Source organism: Pelophylax lessonae (assembly GCF_965119305.1).
Source record: "Pelophylax lessonae genome assembly, chromosome: 9".
In the NCBI taxonomy this organism is placed as follows: Eukaryota; Metazoa; Chordata; class Amphibia; order Anura; family Ranidae; genus Pelophylax; species Pelophylax lessonae.
Window position 1 is genome coordinate 185,344,436 of NC_138776.1, and position 13,662 is coordinate 185,358,097.

Sequence of the window (13,662 nt, forward strand, 5' to 3'; positions counted from 1 at the left end):
ACAGCAGACTCAATAAAACCTGCGCAGCATTGGTCTCAGCAGATGCAATAAAACCTGCGCAGCACTGGTCTCAGCAGACGCAATAAAACTTGCGCAGCACTGGTCTCAGCAGACGTAATAAAACTTCCGCAGCACTGGTCTCAGCAGACGCAATAAAACCTGTGCAGCATTGGTCTCAGCAGACGCAATAAAACCTGCGCAGCATTGGTCTGAGCGGACGCAATAAAAACTGCGCTGTAGTGGTCTGAGCGGACGCAATAAAAACTGCGCTGCACTGGTCTCAGCAGACGCAATAAAACCTGCGCAGCATTGGTCTCAGCAGACGCAATAAAACCTGCGCAGCATTGGTCTCAGCAGACGCAATAAAACCTGTGCAGCATTGGTCTCAGCAGACGCAATAAAACCTGCGCAGCATTGGTCTCAGCAGACGCAATAAAATCTGCGCAGCATTGGTCTGAGCGGACGCAATAAAAACTGCGCTGCACTGGTCTCAGCAGACGCAATAAAACCTGCGCAGCATTGGTCTCAGCAGACGCAATAAAACCTGTGCAGCATTGGTCTCAGCAGACGCAATAAAACCTGCGCAGCATTGGTCTGAGCGGACGCAATAAAAACTGCGCTGTAGTGGTCTTAATGGACGCAATAAAAACTGCGGTGCACTGGTCTCAGCAGACGCAATAAAACCTGCGCAGCATTGGTCTCAGCAGACGCAATAAAACCTGCGCAGCATTGGTCTCAGCAGACGCAATAAAACCTGTGCAGCATTGGTCTCAGCAGACGCAATAAAACCTGCGCAGCATTGGTCTCAGCAGATGCAATAAAACCTGCGCAGCATTGGTCTGAGCGGACGCAATAAAAACTGCGCTGTAGTGGTCTGAGCGGACGGAATAAAACCTGCGCAGCATTGATCTCCGCAGATGCAATGAAACCTGAGCAGCATTGGTTTCCGCAGACGCAATAAAACCTGCGCAGCATTTGTCTCCGCAGTTGCAATGAAACCTGAGCAGCATTGGTCTCCGCAGACGCAATAAAACCTGCGCAGCATTGGTCTCCGCAGACGCAATAAAAACTGCGCTGTAGTGGTCTGAGTGGACGCAATAAAAACTGCGGTGCACTGGTCTCAGCAGACGCAATAAAACCTGCGCAGCATTGGTCTCAGCAGACGCAATAAAACCTGCGCAGCATTGGTCTCAGCAGACGCAATAAAACCTGTGCAGCATTGGTCTCAGCAGACGCAATAAAACCTGCGCAGCCTTGGTCTCAGCAGACGCAATAAAACCTGCGCAGCATTGGTCTGAGCGGACGCAATAAAAACTGCGCTGTAGTGGTCTGAGCGGACGCAATAAAAACTGCGCTGCACTGGTCTCAGCAGACGCAATAAAACCTGTGCAGCATTGGTCTCAGCAGATGCAATAAAACCTGCGCAGCATTGGTCTGAGCGGACGCAATAAAAACTGCGCTGTAGTGGTCTGAGCGGACGCAATAAAAACTGCGCTGCACTGGTCTCAGCAGACGCAATAAAACCTGCGCAGCATTGGTCTCAGCAGACGCAATAAAACCTGCACAGCATTGGTCTCAGCATACGCAATAAAACCTGTGCAGCATTGGTCTCAGCAGACGCAATAAAACCTGCGCAGCACTGGTCTGAGCGGACGCAATAAAAACTGCGCTGTAGTGGTCTGAGCGGACGCAATAAAAACTGCGCTGCACTGGTCTCAGCAGAAGCAATAAAACCTGCGCAGCATTGGTCTCAGCAGAAGCAATAAAACCTGAGCAGCATTGGTCTCAGCAGACGCAATAAAACCTGCGCAGCATTGGTCTCCGCAGACGCAATAAAACCTGCGCAGCATTGATCTCCGCAGATGCAATGAAACCTGAGCAGCATTGGTCTCCGCAGACGCAATAAAACCTGCGCAGCATTGGTTTCCGCAGACGCAATAAAACCTGCGCAGCATTTGTCTCCGCAGATGCAATGAAACCTGAGCAGCATTGGTCTCCGCAGACGCAATAAAACCTGCGCAGCATTGGTTTCCGCAGGCGCAATAAAACCTGCGCAGCATTTGTCTCCGTAGACGCAATAAAACCTGCGCAGCATTGGTCTCGGCGGATGCAATAAAACCTGTGCAGCATTGGTCTCAGCGGACGCAATAAAAACTGCGCTGTAGTGGTCTGAGTGGACGCAATAAAAACTGCGCTGCACTGGTCTCAACAGACGCAATAAAACCTGGGCAACATTGGTCTCAGCGGATGCAATAAAACCTGCGCAGCATTGGTCTCAGCGGATGCAATAAAATCTGCGCAGCACTGGTCTCAGCGGACGCGATAAAACCTGCACAGCACTGATCTCAGCAGAAGCAATAAAACCTGTGCAGCATTGGTCACAGCAGAGTCAATAAAACCTGCGCAGCATTGGTCTCAGCAGATGCAATAAAACCTGCGCAGCACTGGTCTCAGCAGACGCAATAAAACTTGCGCAGCACTGGTCTCAGCAGACGTAATAAAACTTCCGCAGCACTGGTCTCAGCAGACGCAATAAAACCTGCGCAGCACTGGTCTCAGCAGACGCAATAAAACCTGCGCAGCATTGGTCTCAGCAGACGCAATAAAACCTGTGCAGCATTGGTCTCAGCAGACGCAATAAAACCTGCGCAGCATTGGTCTGAGCGGACGCAATAAAAACTGCGCTGTAGTGGTCTGAGCGGACGCAATAAAAACTGCGCTGCACTGGTCTCAGCAGACGCAATAAAACCTGCGCAGCATTGGTCTCAGCAGACGCAATAAAACCTGCGCAGCATTGGTCTCAGCAGACGCAATAAAACCTGTGCAGCATTGGTCTCAGCAGACGCAATAAAACCTGCGCAGCATTGGTCTCAGCAGACGCAATAAAACCTGCGCAGCATTGGTCTGAGCGGACGCAATAAAAACTGCGCTGCACTGGTCTCAGCAGACGCAATAAAACCTGTGCAGCATTGGTCTCAGCAGACGCAATAAAACCTGTGCAGCATTGGTCTCAGCAGACGCAATAAAACCTGCGCAGCATTGGTCTGAGCGGACGCAATAAAAACTGCGCTGTAGTGGTCTTAATGGACGCAATAAAAACTGCGGTGCACTGGTCTCAGCAGACGCAATAAAACCTGCGCAGCATTGGTCTCAGCAGACGCAATAAAACCTGCGCAGCATTGGTCTCAGCAGACGCAATAAAACCTGTGCAGCATTGGTCTCAGCAGACGCAATAAAACCTGCGCAGCATTGGTCTCAGCAGATGCAATAAAACCTGCGCAGCATTGGTCTGAGCGGACGCAATAAAAACTGCGCTGTAGGGGTCTGAGTGGACGGAATAAAACCTGCGCAGCATTGATCTCCGCAGATGCAATGAAACCTGAGCAGCATTGGTTCCCGCAGACGCAATAAAACCTGCGCAGCATTTGTCTCCGCAGTTGCAATGAAACCTGAGCAGCATTGGTCTCCGCAGACGCAATAAAACCTGCGCAGCATTGGTCTGAGCGGACGCAATAAAAACTGCGCTGTAGTGGTCTGAGTGGACGCAATAAAAACTGCGGTGCACTGGTCTCAGCAGACGCAATAAAACCTGCGCAGCATTGGTCTCAGCAGACGCAATAAAACCTGCGCAGCATTGGTCTCAGCAGACGCAATAAAACCTGTGCAGCATTGGTCTCAGCAGACGCAATAAAACCTGCGCAGCCTTGGTCTCAGCAGACGCAATAAAACCTGCGCAGCATTGGTCTGAGCGGACGCAATAAAAACTGCGCTGTAGTGGTCATAGCGGACGCAATAAAAACTGCGCTGCACTGGTCTCAGCAGACGCAATAAAACCTGCGCAGCATTGTCTCAGCAGACGCAATAAAACCTGCGCAGCATTGGTCTCAGCAGACGCAATAAAACCTGTGCAGCATTGGTCTCAGCAGACGCAATAAAACCTGCGCAGCATTGGTCTGACCGGACGCAATAAAAACTGCGCTGTAGTGGTCTGAGCGGACGCAATAAAAACTGCGCTGCACTGGTCTCAGCAGACGCAATAAAACCTGCGCAGCATTGGTCTCAGCAGACGCAATAAAACCTGTGCAGCATTGGTCTCAGCAGACGCAATAAAACCTGCGCAGCATTGGTCTCGGCAGACGCAATAAAAACTGCGCTGTAGTGGTCTGAGCGGACGCAATAAAAACTGCGCTGCACTGGTCTCAGCAGACGCAATAAAACCTGCGCAGCATTGGTTTCAGCAGACGCAATAAAACCTGCGCAGCATTGGTCTCAGCAGACGCAATAAAACCTGCGCAGCATTGGTCTCAGCAGACGCAATAAAACCTGCGCAGCATTGGTCTGAGCGGACGCAATAAAAACTGCCCTCTAGTGGTCTGAGCGGACGCAATAAAAACTGCGCTGCACTGGTCTCAGCAGACGCAATAAAACCTGCGCAGCATTGGTCTCAGCAGACGCAATAAAACCTGTGCAGCATTGGTCTCAGCAGACGCAATAAAACCTGCGCAGCATTGGTCTGAGCGGACGCAATAAAAACTGCGCTGTAGTGGTCTGAGTGGACGCAATAAAAACTGCGCTGCACTGGTCTCAGCAGACGCAATAAAACCTGCGCAGCATTGGTCTCAGCAGACGCAATAAAACCTGCGCAGCATTGGTCTCAGCAGACGCAATAAAACCTGTGCAGCATTGGTCTCAGCAGACGCAATAATACCTGCGCAGCATTGGTCTCAGCAGACGCAATAAAACCTGCGCAGCATTGGTCTCAGCAGACGCAATAAAACCTGCGCAGCATTGGTCTGAGCGGACGCAATAAAAACTGCGCTGTAGTGGTCTGAGCGGACGGAATAAAACCTGCGCAGCATTGATCTCCGCAGATGCAATGAAACCTGAGCAGCATTGGTTTCCGCAGACGCAATAAAACCTGCGCAGCATTCGTCTCCGCAGTTGCAATGAAACCTGAGCAGCATTGGTCTCCGCAGACGCAATAAAACCTGTGGAGCATTGGTCTCAGTAGACACAATAAAACCTGCGCAGCATTGGTCTGAGCGGACGCAATAAAAACTGCGCTGTAGTGGTCTGAGCGGACGCAATAAAAACTGCGCTGCACTGGTCTCAGCAGACGCAATAAAACCTGCGCAGCATTGGTCTCAGCAGACGCAATAAAACCTGCGCAGCATTGGTCTCAGCAGACGCAATAAAACCTGTGCAGCATTGGTCTCAGCAGACGAAATAAAACCTGCGCAGCATTGGTCTCAGCAGACGCAATAAAACCTGCACAGCATTGGTCTGAGCGGACGCAATAAAAACTGCGCTGCACTGGTCTCAGCAGACGCAATAAAACCTGCGCAGCATTGGTCTCAGCAGACGCAATAAAACCTGTGCAGCATTGGTCTCAGCAGACGCAATAAAACCTGCGCAGCATTGGTCTGAGCGGACGCAATAAAAACTGCGCTGTAGTGGTCTTAATGGACGCAATAAAAACTGCGGTGCACTGGTCTCAGCAGACGCAATAAAACCTGCGCAGCATTGGTCTCAGCAGACGCAATAAAACCTGCGCAGCATTGGTCTCAGCAGACGCAATAAAACCTGTGCAGCATTGGTCTCAGCAGACGCAATATAACCTGCGCAGCATTGGTCTCAGCAGACGCAATAAAACCTGCGCAGCATTGGTCTGAGCGGACGCAATAAAAACTGCGCTGTAGTGGTCTGAGCGGACGGAATAAAACCTGCGCAGCATTGATCTCCGCAGATGCAATGAAACCTGAGCAGCATTGGTTTCCGCAGACGCAATAAAACCTGCGCAGCATTCGTCTCCGCAGTTGCAATGAAACCTGAGCAGCATTGGTCTCCGCAGACGCAATAAAACCTGTGGAGCATTGGTCTCAGTAGACACAATAAAACCTGCGCAGCATTGGTCTGAGCGGACGCAATAAAAACTGCGCTGTAGTGGTCTGAGCGGACGCAATAAAAACTGCGCTGCACTGGTCTCAGCAGACGCAATAAAACCTGCGCAGCATTGGTCTCAGCAGACGCAATAAAACCTGCGCAGCATTGGTCTCAGCAGACGCAATAAAACCTGTGCAGCATTGGTCTCAGCAGACGCAATAAAACCTGCGCAGCATTGGTCTCAGCAGACGCAATAAAACCTGCGCAGCATTGGTCTGAGCGGACGCAATAAAAACTGCGCTGCACTGGTCTCAGCAGACGCAATAAAACCTGCGCAGCATTGGTCTCAGCAGACGCAATAAAACCTGTGCAGCATTGGTCTCAGCAGACGCAATAAAACCTGCGCAGCATTGGTCTGAGCGGACGCAATAAAAACTGCGCTGTAGTGGTCTTAATGGACGCAATAAAAACTGCGGTGCACTGGTCTCAGCAGACGCAATAAAACCTGCGCAGCATTGGTCTCAGCAGACGCAATAAAACCTGCGCAGCATTGGTCTTAGCAGACGCAATAAAACCTGTGCAGCATTGGTCTCAGCAGACGCAATAAAACCTGCGCAGCATTGGTCTCAGCAGATGCAATAAAACCTGCGCAGCATTGGTCTGAGCGGACGCAATAAAAACTGCGCTGTAGGGGTCTGAGTGGACGGAATAAAACCTGCGCAGCATTGATCTCCGCAGATGCAATGAAACCTGAGCAGCATTGGTTTCCGCAGACGCAATAAAACCTGCGCAGCATTTGTCTCCGCAGTTGCAATGAAACCTGAGCAGCATTGGTCTCCGCAGACGCAATAAAACCTGCACAGCATTGGTCTGAGCGGACGCAATAAAAACTGCGCTGTAGTGGTCTGAGTGGACGCAATAAAAACTGCGGTGCACTGGTCTCAGCAGACGCAATAAAACCTGCGCAGCATTGGTCTCAGCAGACGCAATAAAACCTGCGCAGCATTGGTCTCAGCAGACGCAATAAAACCTGTGCAGCATTGGTCTCAGCAGACGCAATAAAACCTGCGCAGCCTTGGTCTCAGCAGACGCAATAAAACCTGCGCAGCATTGGTCTGAGCGGACGCAATAAAAACTGCGCTGTAGTGGTCTGAGCGGACGCAATAAAAACTGCGCTGCACTGGTCTCAGCAGACGCAATAAAACCTGCGCAGCATTGTCTCAGCAGACGCAATAAAACCTGCGCAGCATTGGTCTCAGCAGACGCAATAAAACCTGTGCAGCATTGGTCTCAGCAGACGCAATAAAACCTCCGCAGCATTGGTCTGACCGGACGCAATAAAAACTGCGCTGTAGTGGTCTGAGCGGACGCAATAAAAACTGCGCTGCACTGGTCTCAGCAGACGCAATAAAACCTGCGCAGCATTGGTCTCAGCAGACGCAATAAAACCTGTGCAGCATTGGTCTCAGCAGACGCAATAAAACCTGCGCAGCATTGGTCTCGGCAGACGCAATAAAAACTGCGCTGTAGTGGTCTGAGCGGACGCAATAAAAACTGCGCTGCACTGGTCTCAGCAGACGCAATAAAACCTGCGCAGCATTGGTTTCAGCAGACGCAATAAAACCTGCGCAGCATTGGTCTCAGCAGACGCAATAAAACCTGCGCAGCATTGGTCTCAGCAGACGCAATAAAACCTGCGCAGCATTGGTCTGAGCGGACGCAATAAAAACTGCCCTCTAGTGGTCTGAGCGGACGCAATAAAAACTGCGCTGCACTGGTCTCAGCAGACGCAATAAAACCTGCACAGCATTGGTCTCAGCAGACGCAATAAAACCTGTGCAGCATTGGTCTCAGCAGACGCAATAAAACCTGCGCAGCATTGGTCTCAGCAGACGCAATAAAACCTGCGCAGCATTGGTCTCAGCAGACGCAATAAAACCTGCGCAGCATTGGTCTGAGCGGACGTTATAAAAACTGCGCTGTAGTGGTCTGAGTGGACGCAATAAAAACTGCGCTGCACTGGTCTCAGCAGACGCAATAAAACCTGCGCAGCATTGGTCTCAGCAGACGCAATAAAACCTGCGCAGCATTGGTCTCAGCAGACGCAATAAAACCTGTGCAGCATTGGTCTCAGCAGACGCAATAATACCTGCGCAGCATTGGTCTCAGCAGACGCAATAAAACCTGCGCAGCATTGGTCTCAGCAGACGCAATAAAACCTGCGCAGCATTGGTCTGAGCGGACGCAATAAAAACTGCGCTGTAGTGGTCTGAGCGGACGGAATAAAACCTGCGCAGCATTGATCTCCGCAGATGCAATGAAACCTGAGCAGCATTGGTTTCCGCAGACGCAATAAAACCTGCGCAGCATTCGTCTCCGCAGTTGCAATGAAACCTGAGCAGCATTGGTCTCCGCAGACGCAATAAAACCTGTGGAGCATTGGTCTCAGTAGACACAATAAAACCTGCGCAGCATTGGTCTGAGCGGACGCAATAAAAACTGCGCTGTAGTGGTCTGAGCGGACGCAATAAAAACTGCGCTGCACTGGTCTCAGCAGACGCAATAAAACCTGCGCAGCATTGGTCTCAGCAGACGCAATAAAACCTGCGCAGCATTGGTCTCAGCAGACGCAATAAAACCTGTGCAGCATTGGTCTCAGCAGACGCAATAAAACCTGCGCAGCATTGGTCTCAGCAGACGCAATAAAACCTGCGCAGCATTGGTCTGAGCGGACGCAATAAAAACTGCGCTGCACTGGTCTCAGCAGACGCAATAAAACCTGCGCAGCATTGGTCTCAGCAGACGCAATAAAACCTGTGCAGCATTGGTCTCAGCAGACGCAATAAAACCTGCGCAGCATTGGTCTGAGCGGACGCAATAAAAACTGCGCTGTAGTGGTCTTAATGGACGCAATAAAAACTGCGGTGCACTGGTCTCAGCAGACGCAATAAAACCTGCGCAGCATTGGTCTCAGCAGACGCAATAAAACCTGCGCAGCATTGGTCTCAGCAGACGCAATAAAACCTGTGCAGCATTGGTCTCAGCAGACGCAATAAAACCTGCGCAGCATTGGTCTCAGCAGATGCAATAAAACCTGCGCAGCATTGGTCTGAGCGGACGCAATAAAAACTGCGCTGTAGGGGTCTGAGTGGACGGAATAAAACCTGCGCAGCATTGATCTCCGCAGATGCAATGAAACCTGAGCAGCATTGGTTTCCGCAGACGCAATAAAACCTGCGCAGCATTTGTCTCCGCAGTTGCAATGAAACCTGAGCAGCATTGGTCTCCGCAGACGCAATAAAACCTGCGCAGCATTGGTCTGAGCGGACGCAATAAAAACTGCGCTGTAGTGGTCTGAGTGGACGCAATAAAAACTGCGGTGCACTGGTCTCAGCAGACGCAATAAAACCTGCGCAGCATTGGTCTCAGCAGACGCAATAAAACCTGCGCAGCATTGGTCTCAGCAGACGCAATAAAACCTGTGCAGCATTGGTCTCAGCAGACGCAATAAAACCTGCGCAGCCTTGGTCTCAGCAGACGCAATAAAACCTGCGCAGCATTGGTCTGAGCGGACGCAATAAAAACTGCGCTGTAGTGGTCTGAGCGGACGCAATAAAAACTGCGCTGCACTGGTCTCAGCAGACGCAATAAAACCTGCGCAGCATTGTCTCAGCAGACGCAATAAAACCTGCGCAGCATTGGTCTCAGCAGACGCAATAAAACCTGTGCAGCATTGGTCTCAGCAGACGCAATAAAACCTGCGCAGCATTGGTCTGACCGGACGCAATAAAAACTGCGCTGTAGTGGTCTGAGCGGACGCAATAAAAACTGCGCTGCACTGGTCTCAGCAGACGCAATAAAACCTGCGCAGCATTGGTCTCAGCAGACGCAATAAAACCTGTGCAGCATTGGTCTCAGCAGACGCAATAAAACCTGCGCAGCATTGGTCTCGGCAGACGCAATAAAAACTGCGCTGTAGTGGTCTGAGCGGACGCAATAAAAACTGCGCTGCACTGGTCTCAGCAGACGCAATAAAACCTGCGCAGCATTGGTTTCAGCAGACGCAATAAAACCTGCGCAGCATTGGTCTCAGCAGACGCAATAAAACCTGCGCAGCATTGGTCTCAGCAGACGCAATAAAACCTGCGCAGCATTGGTCTGAGCGGACGCAATAAAAACTGCCCTCTAGTGGTCTGAGCGGACGCAATAAAAACTGCGCTGCACTGGTCTCAGCAGACGCAATAAAACCTGCGCAGCATTGGTCTCAGCAGACGCAATAAAACCTGTGCAGCATTGGTCTCAGCAGACGCAATAAAACCTGCGCAGCATTGGTCTGAGCGGACGCAATAAAAACTGCGCTGTAGTGGTCTGAGTGGACGCAATAAAAACTGCGCTGCACTGGTCTCAGCAGACGCAATAAAACCTGCGCAGCATTGGTCTCAGCAGACGCAATAAAACCTGCGCAGCATTGGTCTCAGCAGACGCAATAAAACCTGTGCAGCATTGGTCTCAGCAGACGCAATAATACCTGCGCAGCATTGGTCTCAGCAGACGCAATAAAACCTGCGCAGCATTGGTCTCAGCAGACGCAATAAAACCTGCGCAGCATTGGTCTGAGCGGACGCAATAAAAACTGCGCTGTAGTGGTCTGAGCGGACGGAATAAAACCTGCGCAGCATTGATCTCCGCAGATGCAATGAAACCTGAGCAGCATTGGTTTCCGCAGACACAATAAAACCTGCGCAGCATTCGTCTCCGCAGTTGCAATAAAACCTGTGCAGCATTGGTCTCAGCAGACGCAATAAAACCTGCGCAGCATTGGTCTCGGCAGACGCAATAAAAACTGCGCTGTAGTGGTCTGAGCGGACGCAATAAAAACTGCGCTGCACTGGTCTCAGCAGACGCAATAAAACCTGCGCAGCATTGGTTTCAGCAGACGCAATAAAACCTGCGCAGCATTGGTCTCAGCAGACGCAATAAAACCTGCGCAGCATTGGTCTCAGCAGACGCAATAAAAACTGCGCTGTAGTGGTCTGAGCGGACGCAATAAAAACTGCGCTGCACTGGTCTCAGCAGACGCAATAAAACCTGCGCAGCATTGGTTTCAGCAGACGCAATAAAACCTGCGCAGCATTGGTCTCAGCAGACGCAATAAAACCTGCGCAGCATTGGTCTGAGCGGACGCAATAAAAACTGCCCTCTAGTGGTCTGAGCGGACGCAATAAAAACTGCGCTGCACTGGTCTCAGCAGACGCAATAAAACCTGCGCAGCATTGGTCTCAGCAGACGCAATAAAACCTGTGCAGCATTGGTCTCAGCAGACGCAATAAAACCTGCGCAGCATTGGTCTGAGCGGACGCAATAAAAACTGCGCTGTAGTGGTCTGAGTGGACGCAATAAAAACTGCGCTGCACTGGTCTCAGCAGACGCAATAAAACCTGCGCAGCATTGGTCTCAGCAGACGCAATAAAACCTGCGCAGCATTGGTCTCAGCAGACGCAATAAAACCTGTGCAGCATTGGTCTCAGCAGACGCAATAATACCTGCGCAGCATTGGTCTCAGCAGACGCAATAAAACCTGCGCAGCATTGGTCTCAGCAGATGCAATAAAACCTGCGCAGCATTGGTCTGAGCGGACGCAATAAAAACTGCGCTGTAGTGGTCTGAGCGGACGGAATAAAACCTGCGCAGCATTGATCTCCGCAGATGCAATGAAACCTGAGCAGCATTGGTTTCCGCAGACGCAATAAAACCTGCGCAGCATTCGTCTCCGCAGTTGCAATGAAACCTGAGCAGCATTGGTCTCCGCAGACGCAATAAAACCTGTGGAGCATTGGTCTCAGTAGACACAATAAAACCTGCGCAGCATTGGTCTGAGCGGACGCAATAAAAACTGCGCTGTAGTGGTCTGAGCGGACGCAATAAAAACTGCGCTGCACTGGTCTCAGCAGACGCAATAAAACCTGCGCAGCATTGGTCTCAGCAGACGCAATAAAACCTGCGCAGCATTGGTCTCAGCAGACGCAATAAAACCTGTGCAGCATTGGTCTCAGCAGACGAAATAAAACCTGCGCAGCATTGGTCTCAGCAGACGCAATAAAACCTGCACAGCATTGGTCTGAGCGGACGCAATAAAAACTGCGCTGCACTGGTCTCAGCAGACGCAATAAAACCTGCGCAGCATTGGTCTCAGCAGACGCAATAAAACCTGTGCAGCATTGGTCTCAGCAGACGCAATAAAACCTGCGCAGCATTGGTCTGAGCGGACGCAATAAAAACTGCGCTGTAGTGGTCTTAATGGACGCAATAAAAACTGCGGTGCACTGGTCTCAGCAGACGCAATAAAACCTGCGCAGCATTGGTCTCAGCAGACGCAATAAAACCTGCGCAGCATTGGTCTCAGCAGACGCAATAAAACCTGTGCAGCATTGGTCTCAGCAGACGCAATAAAACCTGCGCAGCATTGGTCTCAGCAGACGCAATAAAACCTGCGCAGCATTGGTCTGAGCGGACGCAATAAAAACTGCGCTGTAGTGGTCTGAGCGGACGGAATAAAACCTGCGCAGCATTGATCTCCGCAGATGCAATGAAACCTGAGCAGCATTGGTTTCCGCAGACGCAATAAAACCTGCGCAGCATTCGTCTCCGCAGTTGCAATGAAACCTGAGCAGCATTGGTCTCCGCAGACGCAATAAAACCTGTGGAGCATTGGTCTCAGTAGACACAATAAAACCTGCGCAGCATTGGTCTGAGCGGACGCAATAAAAACTGCGCTGTAGTGGTCTGAGCGGACGCAATAAAAACTGCGCTGCACTGGTCTCAGCAGACGCAATAAAACCTGCGCAGCATTGGTCTCAGCAGACGCAATAAAACCTGCGCAGCATTGGTCTCAGCAGACGCAATAAAACCTGTGCAGCATTGGTCTCAGCAGACGCAATAAAACCTGCGCAGCATTGGTCTCAGCAGACGCAATTAAACCTGCGCAGCATTGGTCTGAGCGGACGCAATAAAAACTGCGCTGCACTGGTCTCAGCAGACGCAATAAAACCTGCGCAGCATTGGTCTCAGCAGACGCAATAAAACCTGTGCAGCATTGGTCTCAGCAGACGCAATAAAACCTGCGCAGCATTGGTCTGAGCGGACGCAATAAAAACTGCGCTGTAGTGGTCTTAATGGACGCAATAAAAACTGCGGTGCACTGGTCTCAGCAGACGCAATAAAACCTGCGCAGCATTGGTCTCAGCAGACGCAATAAAACCTGCGCAGCATTGGTCTCAGCAGACGCAATAAAACCTGTGCAGCATTGGTCTCAGCAGACGCAATAAAACCTGCGCAGCATTGGTCTCAGCAGATGCAATAAAACCTGCGCAGTACTGGTCTCAGCAGACGCAATAAAACCTGTGCAGCATTGGTCTCAGCAGACGCAATAAAACCTGCGCAGCATTGGTCTCAGCAGATGCAATAAAACCTGCGCAGCATTGGTCTGAGCGGACGCAATAAAAACTGCGCTGTAGGGGTCTGAGTGGACGGAATAAAACCTGCGCAGCATTGATCTCCGCAGATGCAATGAAACCTGAGCAGCATTGGTTTCCGCAGACGCAATAAAACCTGCGCAGCATTTGTCTCCGCAGTTGCAATGAAACCTGAGCAGCATTGGTCTCCGCAGACGCAATAAAACCTGCGCAGCATTGGTCTGAGCGGACGCAATAAAAACTGCGCTGTAGTGGTCTGAGTGGACGCAATAAAAACTGCGGTGCACTGGTCTCAGCAGACGCAATA